Consider the following 13622-nt stretch of genomic DNA (forward strand, 5'->3'; position numbering starts at 1 on the left):
ATTAAAACTATGGATTTTAAATAGACTCTTTGGGTGATGCTTCATGTCTATCAGCTCCTGCAACTTTACAACTGGTCGCATCTCTAGTAACTATTTTAGAGCTACTACCTTCATCATGAGGCTCCAGGAGTTTTCCCAGTTCAAACTTGGGCTTCAGCACTTTTGCTTTTCTAACCAAGACATCATGAAGAGGTTACATAGACTGGCAAGCTTTTTCTATGTCTTTCCCAACACTGTCTGGAATCAATTTATTGACCACTTCCATTAGATCTTTATCTGCACCTCTCAGGTCATGATTTCCATCATTTTCTTCCAGATTTAGTGGACCTGTTAGAGTGTAAGAGGTCTTCTGTAATTTTTATCTGATTGTTGCATTTTCAGTAAAACCAACACTAACAAACAGACCAAATAATTGTCAATATGAGCTTCAATCATGGTCTGCCATGTTTTGACCTTGGAACACATTCTGTCACAGGTAAGATCCATGCCATGGAAGTTAGCCAGGCAGTTTTTGCCCTGAATATCTTCAGTAATTGGCTTGGATTTTCTTTCTTTCTTTCTTTCTTTCTTTTTTTTGTACCAGGATCAAATTCAGGACCTTGCGCTTGCAAGGCAGGTGCAGTGCCACTGAGCTGAATCCCCAGCCCTAGCTTGAATTTTCTAAATGCAATGTCATCATTCTGCAGGGCAGCAAGGTTCACTTCAAACGCACGACCTTTGAGCCCATCAGATGCAATTTTAGCTCTTTGAGTCCTTGTGACTAGTGTTTTTTCAATATTCCTTATGTTGAACATAGCTAGTGCCTTTGAGTCATACCATTCTTTCTTAGAAAATGGATCGACCACTTTTTGGCTCCATTTTGCTGCCTTTCGTAAAGCACTTGTTATTACAAAAGACTTGTGCCATGGTGCTCCTCAAAGAGTCAAAAGGGCCAATGTCTTTTGTTTGCTTATTTCTTTGTTTGAGACAGGGTCTCAGTCTGTAGTTCAAGCTGGCCTTCAGTAGCCCAAGCTTGCCTCAAACTGGTGATGATCTGTCTGCCTCAGCCTCCCAAGTGCTGGGATTACAGGCAGGATCCACAATGCCTGGCTTCAATATCAGGGTTTTTTTGTTGGGTTTTTTTGGTACTGGGGATTGAACTCGGGACCTTGCGCTTGCAAAGCAGGCACTGGAACCATTGAGCTAAATCCCTGGCCCTTCAGTATCAGTTTTTAAGCTAGTACTAATCATAACCCCTTAAATTGATTTAGTGACCAAGGGATGGATGGTAATTGCAGGTTGAGAAAGACCACGCAAGGAAAATAGAAATATGAATAGCATAGTTACGTCTTCAAGATCTTACATTTAATAGCAGAGGTATTCGCATAAACAGAATATAATAAACTGTGGGAGGGCACAGGCACTGGGGTAGTAGGGCTGGGGAAGGGAGAAAAGGAGTCACAGATGTCGTAACCGTGAGAGGAGAATAAGGGCTCAAAGTTGGAAGTAGAGAGTAGTTGGGAGATGAAGCTAGAGGGATAGGACCCAAGTCAGCAGGGCTTTTCTGAGGAAGTTGGTCTTCATCCTGCAGGTGATGAGAAGCCATCAGAAGGCTGTGAGAAGTGACACAAGCAGAGTGGTTATTTTGGAGGGATCACTCTGGGTACTGAGTAAAGGACAGTTGAGAGAGGCACAAGACTGGGGACGGAAGACCCTGGTAAGGAACAAGGAAAGCCTGAACTAAATCAGCAACAGTGATCGTTTTGAGATGAAATGAAAGCATTAGTTGTTGAATAATTGGTTTAGGGTAGGAAATAATGATGAGGGTAGAAGAGATTACGATGTGATCACTCCCATCCATTCGTGTAGCCATCTGAGTCAAAAAAACTTGTAAGTGGGCCGGGGATTTAGCTCAGTGGTTTCGCTGCCTGGTGTGCAAGCGCAAGGGCCTGAGTTCGATCCCCGGTACCAAAAAAAAACACCTTGTTAGGGGCCCGGGGATTTAGGAGCTCCTGGGTGCTGGAGATCCAGCGGTGGCCAAACAAACAGCCATTCTGACCCCTGTGAAGCCAACAAGCACTGGGACATCGCCTGCACATTGTCCCGTACATGGACACGCGAGAATGATTCCACAAACAGACACAAATGTTGTGATAACTACTATGAAGAAAAGGAAGAGAGTCCCCTGAAAAAGGAGAGCAATCTAAACTGTCTCCCAGTTAGAAGATAAAGAAAGGCAGTTAGGGGCTGGGAATTTACCTCAGGGACACCGAGCCTGCCTTGTAAGTGCAAGGACATGAGTTCAATCCCCAGTACCAAAAAGAAAGAAAAGAAGAGAGAGAGAGAGAGAGAGAGAGAGAGAGAGAGAGAGAGAGAGAGAGAGAGAGAGAGAGAGAGAGAGAGAGAGAGAGAGAGAGCAGTTAGTTTAGGCCAGGAGAAGAGGCTGCCAGGCAGATAGCTGACAGGGAAGACAGGCAATGTGGAGGAGCAGCATGTTTGACGTCTGAGACCGGAAAGAGCATAACATGTTCAGAATCCAAAGGGAGCCAGACTTGCTGGAGCTCAGTGAGATGTGGGGAGAATACCGAAAAACGAGGTTGGCAAGGCATCGAGGACCAGATGATGAAAAGTATTGTTAGGATTTTTAAATTTTCTTCTAAGAGCAATGGAGAGCAATTGAAGAATTTTAGTGGGAAGAGTATCAACATTAGATTTAAATTTTAAAAGATCAATGTGATTGCCATTTGGAGAGTATTGCCATTTAGATTCGATTGATTCAGATTTAGATTTAGATTGATTAGATTTAGATTGCCATTTAGAGTAAATTCAAGGATGCTAACAGTGGAAGCATGGAAGTTTCTGCAGTGGTATGAGTGAGAAAAGATATTTTAAAAAATGAAATGAGCCAGGCCCAGTGCCTATAATCCCAGGACTTTGGGAGGCTGAGGCAGGAGGATGGTAGGTTTGAGTCCCACTTGGGCAACTTAGCAAAACCTTATCTCAAAAAATAAAAAAGGATAGGGATGTAGCCTGGTGTGAGGGCCCTGGATTCAACCCAGTACCACAAAATACATACACATGTACATACATACATACATACACAGCCTGGGGGCTGGGGATGTAGATCAGTGGTACAGTGCCTATCTGGCAGGCATCCGTGAGGCCTTGGGTTCAATCCCTAGCACCACACATAAGAAAAATAGTTATAATTTAAAATACTTAATAACAAACCTTTGATTAGAAGTGATGTCAGAATAGCTGTATAGAAGTGAATAGAGCCAATATCTATTTGAGAAATAGCATTAACAGTACTTAATGACGAATAAAATGTGTGGGAAAATTAGAAGAATTACAGTTCCTTGGTTGCAAGATATAAAAGCCAAGTCTATCTGACTCAAAACATGAATTTTGAAGATATGGATATTAGACAACTCAAATAATTGAAAGTTTAGACAGCTAGGCTTAGAAAAGACAGAAACTGGATCCACAGGGGCTGCCAATCTGGAATGGAAGGGGAGGGAGGGAGGATGTTCTGTAGGAAGGAAAGAAGTTTAATGTTAAGTTGGGCAGGGAGGGCAGAGCATACAAAATACTGCCTAGACTTAGAGGTTCCTGGGAAGTTAAGGTTGATCATTTTGATATTAGAAGAACAGGGCCTGGGGTTTGGCTCAGTGGTTCCGCTGCCTGCCTTGCAAGCGCAGGGTCCTGAGTTTGATCCCCAGTACCAAAAAAGAAGGAGGAGGAGGAGGAGAAGAAGAAGAGAGGAAGAGGAAGAAGAAGAAGAACAACAACAACAACAAAGAAAAGTTCTGGGAAAAAGCACTTTGAATAGCTGAGTTTAAACAAGATGGTTGGCTTTTGATTTATCAACGCAATAAGAGTAAAAGTCTTAGACTGCAGAAGGAACCTGTATTTGCAGCTGGGAGCCCCATCATCTTTCATAAAGAGAGAATAAGGTATCCTGGCTTAGAGTCCTCAAGTCTGCACAAAATTTAGTAAAGGAAATTTCTGGCCCCCGCCCCAAAAGTTAAGGCAGTGTTAGGGTGGGAGTTTGAGTTTGGGATAGGCAAAGAAGCACCAGATACACATTATATGGGGAGACCAGGGATAGCTCCCTTTCACAGAGAATAGAGATTTCATACTTGAAATCACAAATGTTTGAGCCAGGAGCAATGGCACACACTTATAATCAGCTACTTGGGAGAATCGGGAGATCAAAGCCAGCCTGGGCAATTCATCAAAACCCTGTCAAAAAATAAAAAGGACTGAAGATGTAGCTCAATGGTAGAGTGCCCCGGGTTCAATACCCAGTGCAAGGCAGGGAGACCCACAAATATTTAGTAACCTTTAAGAGCTAAGAGCGCCTAAACGATGGAAACATTTGCTCAAGGACTCATGCTCCTTAAAGACTTTCTAGCTTAAAAGAAATTAAATTGTCAGGGACACTCTTCTACAAGCAGAAAAGAAACAATTTTTGTTTTTTTTGTGCTGGGGACCAAAATCAGACCTTACACAATGGGCAAGCAATCTATCACTGACTGATATCCCCAGTCCCTGGGAGCCAACTTCTAACCATTTGCATTTATAGTTCGCTTTAACTCTCAAAGTCTGAAAAACAGTTTCTTTAGTTCTCCCGCTATCAAAACCACTAACTTCAGCTTCCCAGTGACCTCAGTCCAGACAGTATTTTTATTTTCTCTTTCCTTCCTACCCAATATCCTCCCTTCCTCCCTGTCTCCCGCTCTCTTTCTCTCCCCTCCCTTCTCTGATCCAAGTGAGCAATGCAGTAGAACCTGAGGTCTGAACCATCTAGTGCTCCTTAGGGATATTCCTTTGCTAAGGATGACTTTCAGACCTTGGGACCTGCTGTGTGCAGCCAGAGATTTGTGCATCTGATTATCCACTCAGGGACCGTGAAGGGGGGAATGGTATTAGTACTCAGGTCAGAAATCTAGCTATTCCAATTTCTAGAGAACGAACTCAGTGTGGGAAACTCTGTGGTCTTTAAGAAATTGGAATTTGTCTCTAATGAAGTGATGACTGTATCTTTGAATCGCTCTTAAGAAATAGCTCTGCTATCTGGATATAGCTCCAGAAGGTACATTCATACAGGAGATAAATCTGGGTAAATGGGAATCACTCTAATAAACAGATCTTTTAACAACATCTCAGGGACAGGACTAATGTGGAAATATTTATCCTTCCTGCTTTAGAGACCATGATCTTTCTTTCCTTTTTTTTTTTTTTTTGGTACCAGGGCTCTAACTCAGGATGTTGCACTTGCGAGGCAGGCAGCAGAACCACTGAGCTAAATCCCCGACAGGAGACCATGAGCAGGAGACCATGAGCAGGAGACCATGATCTTTTTATCTTCAATCACTTATCAGTGTAACACTTGGAAGTCACTTTAGGTGCTTTCTTAAATTGTAGCTTCTCTTCCTATCTATAGTTGGAATCTAACCATGCTTCAGTCTGCCCTCTTTACTTACTTACTGTTGACTCTTGTCCCTGATCATATCCCAGTGGCCTTCTGCTGTAGATTGGAACTCTACCTGGTTAATACCACTGTTGGTGCATTTGTTGTCATTGTTGCTCTGCTGTTACCTTGCTCTGTCCCCTGTCACTTGACCATGCCATTTGCTTGATCTTACTGCAACCCGTTTGTCCACACCCTAGTGAAATTCACCTGGTGTCTACCAGTATTTGCAGGCAGGCAGCAGAGTGAACCCTACACTGGTTGATAACTTTCCACTGGTTTTGGAGGTCATCATTGCAATTTAACCAATGAATGCCTTTTTTAAGGCTGTCATGCCTAAAAAATATAATAAGCACTGGGTAGGAGGACAATGCAATGAAAAATCTTGGTTCTTGCCTTTTGTGCAGTTTACGGTGTAGTGAGGGAAAGTGGAGTATATTCGATTAAATACATTGTTAGTTTAAGTAGGAAAACAAGCCCAAGGAACACATAGTTGTACAGAGAGACAAGTATTAGGAGGATTAGGAGGCCTTCACAAAGGAGTTGGGCTAAAACAGGAGGATTGCAAGTTCAAGCCCAGCCTGGGTATTCAGTGACTGAGCAAGACCTCGTCTGAAAATAAAAAATAAAAAAGGGCCTGGGGATGTACGTCATTGTGAAGAGTTCAGTCCTCAGTACTGAAAAACAAGAAGAGCAAACATTTACATATTATCATATATCAGGTGCTTTACATTTCAAAATACATTATTAAAATTTAATCTATAACTGTAGAGGGGAGTGTGTAAAGCTTAACTTGTAAATTCTTTCTCATCTGTAAAAGGGAAGGGTTGGACTAATATTATCTCATTCTCAAATTGATCAGAAAAAGGTCTAAATTAGACTAATTGGAGAAGTAGGCCCTCTGACTTCACAGAAGTGTCTAGAAATAAGATCTTCCATGTTTATTCTCTGTGCTATAAGTTATAGTTACTCTACCTGCCTGCCATTATCAACCTATACTTGTATTTTTATAAATCTCAACAAGCAGTAGAGGACTTTTTCCCATTCAAGGAAGATCAGTATTTTGAAAGCACTGCTATGGGCACAAAAAGAAAGGAAGCGCTACTTTCCCAAGCTGGGAACACAGGACAGCAGCCCTAGGCCCTTGGGCAGTGGTAACAAGAGCAAGAATTTAGTATTTTATAACAGCATGCAAGCTTGTAATCTCCATTTATGTATGTAGAAATACAAGAGACCTAGACAATTTGTCTAATGCTTATAGAAATTTATTTTGAACAATGGATTAAATAGAAATCAGCTAATACATTTGATCAGATGAAAGTAGAAGAAACTTGCATGTAGATAGATAAGTAAGAGGTAGAATGTATGGCTCCATTAATTGTGGTTAATTTCACATTTCTGTCGCCTGCCTGTAACTGTAAGTAAACTGTCATTTTATGACCAGGGCCAGCCCTGCCATTTGCTGGGCTGTGAATCTCTGAGGTATATAAATGAATGCTGGCCAGTTATGGAGATCTCTCTGGGACCACTTATATGAAATGACTAATAGGGTTAAATTAAAAAAAAATGAAGTCCAGTGAATTTTCCCAGAAGTTATGTATAAACCTTCATTAGGTACACTTTCCATTTTGAATTCTTGTGTTTGCGCCAATAGGTTGGTGAAGCCAGCATCACATACTGTACTATACTCAGTACTTAAATGGTTGGTATTGCAATAGTTCATATTTTTGGCTGGGTATCGAGCAATATCTTTCAAGCCAAGTGAGAATAATGAAGTGCTTTTGTAGTTAAAACCACCAATTTTAATAAGACACTAACTAGAATCATGTGATGCTTTGACACCTATCTCCAGTTTTTTATTGCATGTAAAGGTTTATTTATCTTTGATGGCTTTTTTAAAGTCTTCAGATCTGAGCAGCTTTGCAAAGAGAGACAATATTAATACACACGTAGAATGCATAGCTAGAAAGCCAGTTCAGAAAAAGAGTGATGTGAATGAGAATGAACAGAAGCCTGATTGGCATCTTGACATTTGCTTTGCTGTTGCTCATTCCAAGAAAGCGATGCGTGCATAATGTCTTTAGAAGGGTAATGAATTGAGAAAATTGTCTTCTGGTAAAATCCTGAATTTCAGTGTAATCATGCTGGGGATAGAGCAGGCCTGCAATCATGACAGAAACTTTAGGTTTCCTAGGATGGAGATCCAGGAGACAAGGAGCAGAGAAAAGGATGCAATGTCTTTGGGAGCCAGCTGTCTCTGTCCAGCCCTTCTTTGCTTTCTCCCTCACCAGTTACACTGAAAGGAAAAACATCGATACTAGTGGAAAATAAAGTCCTCAAAACCTACATAAACTCAAACTTTCTAAACCAAGGCAGTGATTTCAGAACAATTTTAAGAGTTTTAATAAAGGAAAATAGGCCACCAAACCAGGAATTTTTAGATCGAAAAAATCCTCAGTGTTGATGCAAGGTATGGCTGCGGGGATTTGAGAAACTGACTCCCTGTGGAGTCACAGGCTCTGAAGTGTTCTCTCCCCGGCATTCCCTTTGAATGCTGTACATTTTTTCTTTTCCTGAAATTGCTGGCACAATTTCAGCTTTGGCAATTGGGACTAATTATATTCTCTTGTTCACTGCAATTAGAAAACTTTGTTTCGTTTTAAAACACAAAATTTATGTTTATCCAGAATTACTATACTCCTACTATGAGCCAATTTGCTGTCACTGGGTTTAAATCAAAATCTATGAGTCACGTAATTTTAGTTCGAATACAAATTCCACAACTAAAACTTAATTTCTCAAAAGATGGTGATGCCAATCAGTTCTCAGCTTCTAGAATTTAAGAGATAGAAAATTCACCAGATGTGGCTACAGCTTGCTTGAAAACAGTTGAGGATTTCAATTCATTTTGTTTTACCTTTACATTTGTCCAAGTTAAAAGGAAAAACAGGAGACAGATAAACACAAATTCTCATCCAGTTTGGCACTTACTACTAGCCAAGTGACACTGGGCAGATGATTTAACCTTGTGAAACCTCAATTGTTGTTTGTTTGTTTGCTTGTTTATTTTTGATGCGGGGGGTGGGGGGTGGACACATGCTAAGCACACACTCTACCTCGGAGCTGCGTCCTGACCCTGCGACCTCAGTTTTCAAGCTTGCATGATGGGGATAAGTATACCTATTCCGTATTCCTCATAGGCTAATTGTGAGGACCAAAGCAAACAAAGTGATTTTGTGTAAAAAATAAACAAGAGTTCAAATGAAAAGGATGACTCCCGTGTATAAAAGTTTATATAACTATTAAATAATTAGTATCAGAATTTTCAAACATAAATCTGATAGTGCTGTTTCCCTGCTTGTTAACTTCCAGGGATTTATGTTCAAAACACTTTCATGGCATGAAAGAAAAAAATCAGCGAGGGCTGGGGATTTAGCTCAGTGGCACCGCACCTGCCTCGCAAGCACAAGATCCTGAGCTCAATCCCCGGTACCCCACTCCCCAAAAAGAGAAAGAAATAAAAAGAGAAATTGGTGAATTTTACAGCTTACCTTGCGCCTCTTTTACTATCCCCACACATCTGTCAGCCGCACTGACCGAAATGCTCTGCAGCTGGCAAACCACACTCTTCCTCATTGCCAAGCCTTGGCCTGTTCCCTTCCCTGTCTGCCTGCCAGGCATATTCTCTTTACCTGTGAAGACTCAGATGGAAGGTCATAGAGAGTAGTGTTTAAGAGTGGTGGTGGTGGGGGTGGGGGGGGGGCCGGGGATTTAGCTCAGTGGTTTCGCCGCCTGCTGCGCAAGCGCAAAGACCCGACCCAGTTCAATCCCCGGTACAACTCCCCCCCCAAAAAGAGTGGTTGGGAGCTGGGTATGGTGCCTCTTATTCTAGCATTTGGAAGGCTGAGCCAGGAAGATCTCAAGTTTGAGGCCAGCCTGGCCTACAAGTGAGACACTTTGTAAAAAATAAAAAAATAAAAAATTTTAAAGAGTGGTTGGAGTAAAGCAGAGATTAGTTTAATTTCTGCACTGCTTCTTGCTAACTAATGTGGCATTGGAGAAATTTATTTCTCTATATTTCTGTTTCTTTATCTACCTTTCTTGCACTTACCAAGACAGGTGCCACTGAGCTACATCCCTAGCCCCTGTTTCTTTTTCTAAAAAGTGGAAGCATGAGATTTAGCTCATAAAATTGTGAAGCTTATATGAAATAAATAAAAATAGATTATAATGTCTGATACATAGTAAGTAATCAATGAGTGGGAGCTATTTTTATTACTAATTTTATTTTTTTCCCATTAACTTTATTGGTACATTTTAGGTATAAAATACAGTTACATTCATCATTGGGATCTTGTACCATTACATGAGTCTCTTGGATCTTATTTTTTTTCCCCTTCCCTTGCCCTCCCTTCACCCCCTCCACCCTTCCCTATTTGCAAAGACCTTGTTACCATTTTTTTCCTCTTTTCATATTTTTCCCTTTCCCTTTTTTCCCTTCCCCTACCCCTCCCAATTCCCCTGCTCTTTTAGACCTTTTCTTCCTGTTACACAATATCAGTTATACATTTTTAAAATTACAATATTAAGATCTAGGAGACATTACCACAGATTTTACAGAATTTAAAAGGATATAGAAAGCATATTACAAAAATCTTTTTTGAAATAAATTTGACAACTTCTAAGAAGTAATTTAGAAGACAAATTAATGAAACTAGCTCTGCAGGAAATATAAAATTTGAATAGCACCTATTAAAGAAAGTATATTCCTAGCTTGAAAACCTACCTATATGACAACAGCAGGCTCATAAACATTTTAACTGATAAATTATATCAAACAATTAAAGCAGAAAAAAGAAGGAACACTTCTCCCCTCATTTTAGGAACTCAACATTGTGCTAATCCTAAAACTGGATAAAGATAATAGAAGAAAAAGTATGAACATAGATAGAAATTTGTTTAACAAAACAAACTATTAGAAGTCAGATCTGGCAGGATGTAGAAAGTTTTATTATAGAGATGGCAGTGTCGGTTCATTATTGGAAGATCCACCCCCAAAAGTAATCATTTTAACAGAGGAAAGGAGAAAGCCATATGATCCTGTCACTAGTTGGAGAAAGAGTATTGGACTAAATTCTACAGCTGTTCATGGTAAAAGCTATCAGGAGACTAGGAGTAGAACAGAACCTTCTCAACAGATCAAAGTTTATTTCTAATTTTAGATATTTCCTTTTCTGTGAAAACTTTCCTTGTACCTCAGACACAGTTTTCCTTTAGCTTCATAGCATGTTGTCTCTCACTCTAGTGGCACTGTGGGAACACGTACTTGGCGTTTGAAATGACACGTCTGTTCATTTATTGATTGCTTGATTGACTGATGATCTTTAGTATGCGTTACAGTAACTTTAGAAAAGTGTTTAACCATAAATGCATATGATAATGGGTAATTATGAAGTGAAATGCATGACACCCTATGTTGGATAATTGTATTTTAAAGTGATTAATCTGGAAACTGTGTTTCCCAGAATCCCTTTCCCTGCAGGCCCTGCCTGAGAGCAGCCCGCGTGAGATTTAGGCAGAGCGGAGGCCCGCAGCCGTCACTCCCAGAAGGTGTGGAGACAGGTGCCTGCTTCTCTGCCCCACAGTAGCTCTTCTCCTCGGCCAGTGTCCCCCTCATGACCGATGTTTGGTTGTAGAGCTCCCCATAGACTTGTCCCCAAGTTGTCCCTATGTCTCTGTTCAGCAGCCCGAAGTGTGTGGCTCCTCAGGCAGATGGACTGGTGACTCCTCCAGTCGGCCACTTCTCTCTTGAGGAGCTTCACTTCCCCACCTCCTCCAGCAATCTTCTAAAGTCTGATTCCCATAATGAGTCCCTTGTCCTAAATCCAAAGTGGTTCACTTCCTTGATTAACAGGATGAAATACACCGCTATCCAGGGCAAGGAGTAGAATATCACCAGTGCCCCGGACATCCCTGTGGGCCCTTGTCTAATCACACTCCTCTCAAAAGTGGTGACCATGATATGGCTGCTATAGTTCCACTCTCTTGTTTTTCCATTTATTTTGTCACACACACACCTATATGTATACATTTCTAAAGTATACAGTTATATTTCATTTGTTTTCAAATTTTATACAAATGGAATTACAGTATACCATGCTTGTACCATGCTTCTTTCTTTCATTTTGGGGGTTAGGGGACTGAGACAGGGTCTTACTGTGTACCCGAGGCTGGCCTCAAACTTGTGCTCCTCCTGCCTCAGCCTCCCCAGAGCTGAGATTACATGGTGTGCCACCATGTCTGACTCTTGTTTTTATTTTTTTGATTGATAAAAATTAATGTCTTGGGCCGGGATTTACCTCAGTGGTTCTGCTGCCTGCCTCACAAGCACAAGGTCCTGAGTTTGATCCCTGGTACCCCTCCCCGCCCCCAAAATTAATGTCTTAACCTAGAAAGCCTTTGTAGATTTGTTTAGGCTTTTAGCTCTATGGCAGTATAATTAATATATAAAAAGTTGCAAACTTTTTCTTTTTTTTGGCACCAGGAATTGAACTCTGGACCTTGCACTCGCGAGGCAGGCGGTGGAACCACTGAGCTAAATCCCTGGCCTACAAACATTTAATGTATACATTTTGGTAGTTTTGGACATAAATCTGTCATGTGTAGATGCATACATCTGTGATATCAGCATTAAGTTTTTCAAGATTCATTCATGTTGCTATGGATAGACTACTTCACTAATTTTCACAATTATGTATTCTATTTACTTCTTTCTTTGGAAATTGTTGGTTTATGCCTCTCTTTGCCATCTGATTAACAGGAGGCCTGTTGTACCTGTCTTTGCTGGCTCCTCCCATTTCAACCCAGTGCTCAGCTAGCTCAGGCAGGCTCTCAGCACTGAACTGCAATCCCACAGTGCTCGCTTTCCTTCTCTGCAGTCACTGTTTCTCATCTTTTCCATTAGCCATAAAGCTTTAACTCTCTTGTTTTTCTCTCACTTTTCAAAAATGAAGAAATATTACCAGATATAAACTCTTTTGACTTTGTGCTACCAAACCTAACTTATCCTTACACCCAAATATATACTATTTTTCTTTCCTCTTATAGTGAAAAACATGCCTTTGTATTACCCACGTTTAATGGTCCTACATGAGCAATGAGTTCCATTCCTGCTACTTCTCAGGACCTTTACTGACCATCTTCCCTCTTGCCTTTACATTTTACCTCTCCTTGTGGAATTTAAACTTAAGTCTCTTCTGTATTATGAATATGTGTTTACCTCTCCCCCGACCCTGGTTGTGTCTTCACTTACTGTTTTCTTCTCTTTCACAGTCGAATTCTTGGAAGAGAGAGCTCATCCAATCTTTTTGTTACTTCAACTGCTACTTCTCAGCCCACGAAGCCCACTGACGGGTGCCGATAGCAGACAGAACACTGATAGCCAATATGCTACTGCCTAGCACAGACACACATGGATTTTTCTTTACCTCATTAGAGAGTTATAGCCTTATTCCAGGGTTACTTATTACAGTGATCACATACTTTACTTAATTGTTGTGTAAACCAATATATAACTGTTACATGAAATGCAAATAGGAAAAAGAAAATGTTTTTGTTTTGTTTTGTGGTACTGGGGATTGAACCCAGGGCTTCTGCACTGAGCCACATCACAAGCCTTATTATTTATTTATTTTTGTACCAGGGATTGAACTCAGGACCTTGTGCTTTTGAGGCAGGCATGGTTCCACTGAGCTCAATCCCCAGCCCAAGCCTTCTTTATTTTTTATTTTGAGACAGGGTCTCATTAAGACACTAAATTGCCCAGGCTGGTCTCAAACTTCTGATCCTCCTGCCTCAGCCTCCCAGAGAGTTGAGCTTAGTGGTGTGCTCAGCTGAAAATGGCTATTTCTATGGAAATTAAGTTAAATAATTTGGAAAGATTTTGAAAAAGAAAATGGCTTTGTGTTCCTTATCAGGGAAAGGGGAAAATGGCAATTAAGATGTATTATGTACATGTACCGGATCCACATAAGGAATGTAAACATTATGTACTACACATGTACTAATAAAAATAAAATGTAAATTTAACAATTACACACAATTCAATTTCATTGAATTGTACTGAGCAACAAAAGATTGGGGAAAATTATAAATTCCTAGGGTTTTG

General features: G+C 40.7%; 1 pseudogene; it reads right to left on the reverse strand.

Moving 5' to 3' along the window:
• Window positions 1–16: 16 nt before the first annotated feature.
• On the reverse strand, window positions 17–11132 carry LOC147823775 (small ribosomal subunit protein eS1 pseudogene; annotated as a pseudogene).
• Between the last annotated feature and the right edge of the window lie 2490 nt (window positions 11133–13622).

The sequence above is a fragment of the Heterocephalus glaber genome, unplaced genomic scaffold, assembly GCF_053883595.1.
Source record: "Heterocephalus glaber isolate CG9 unplaced genomic scaffold, H.glaber_assembly_v1.0 deba00001564, whole genome shotgun sequence".
In the NCBI taxonomy this organism is placed as follows: Eukaryota; Metazoa; Chordata; class Mammalia; order Rodentia; family Bathyergidae; genus Heterocephalus; species Heterocephalus glaber.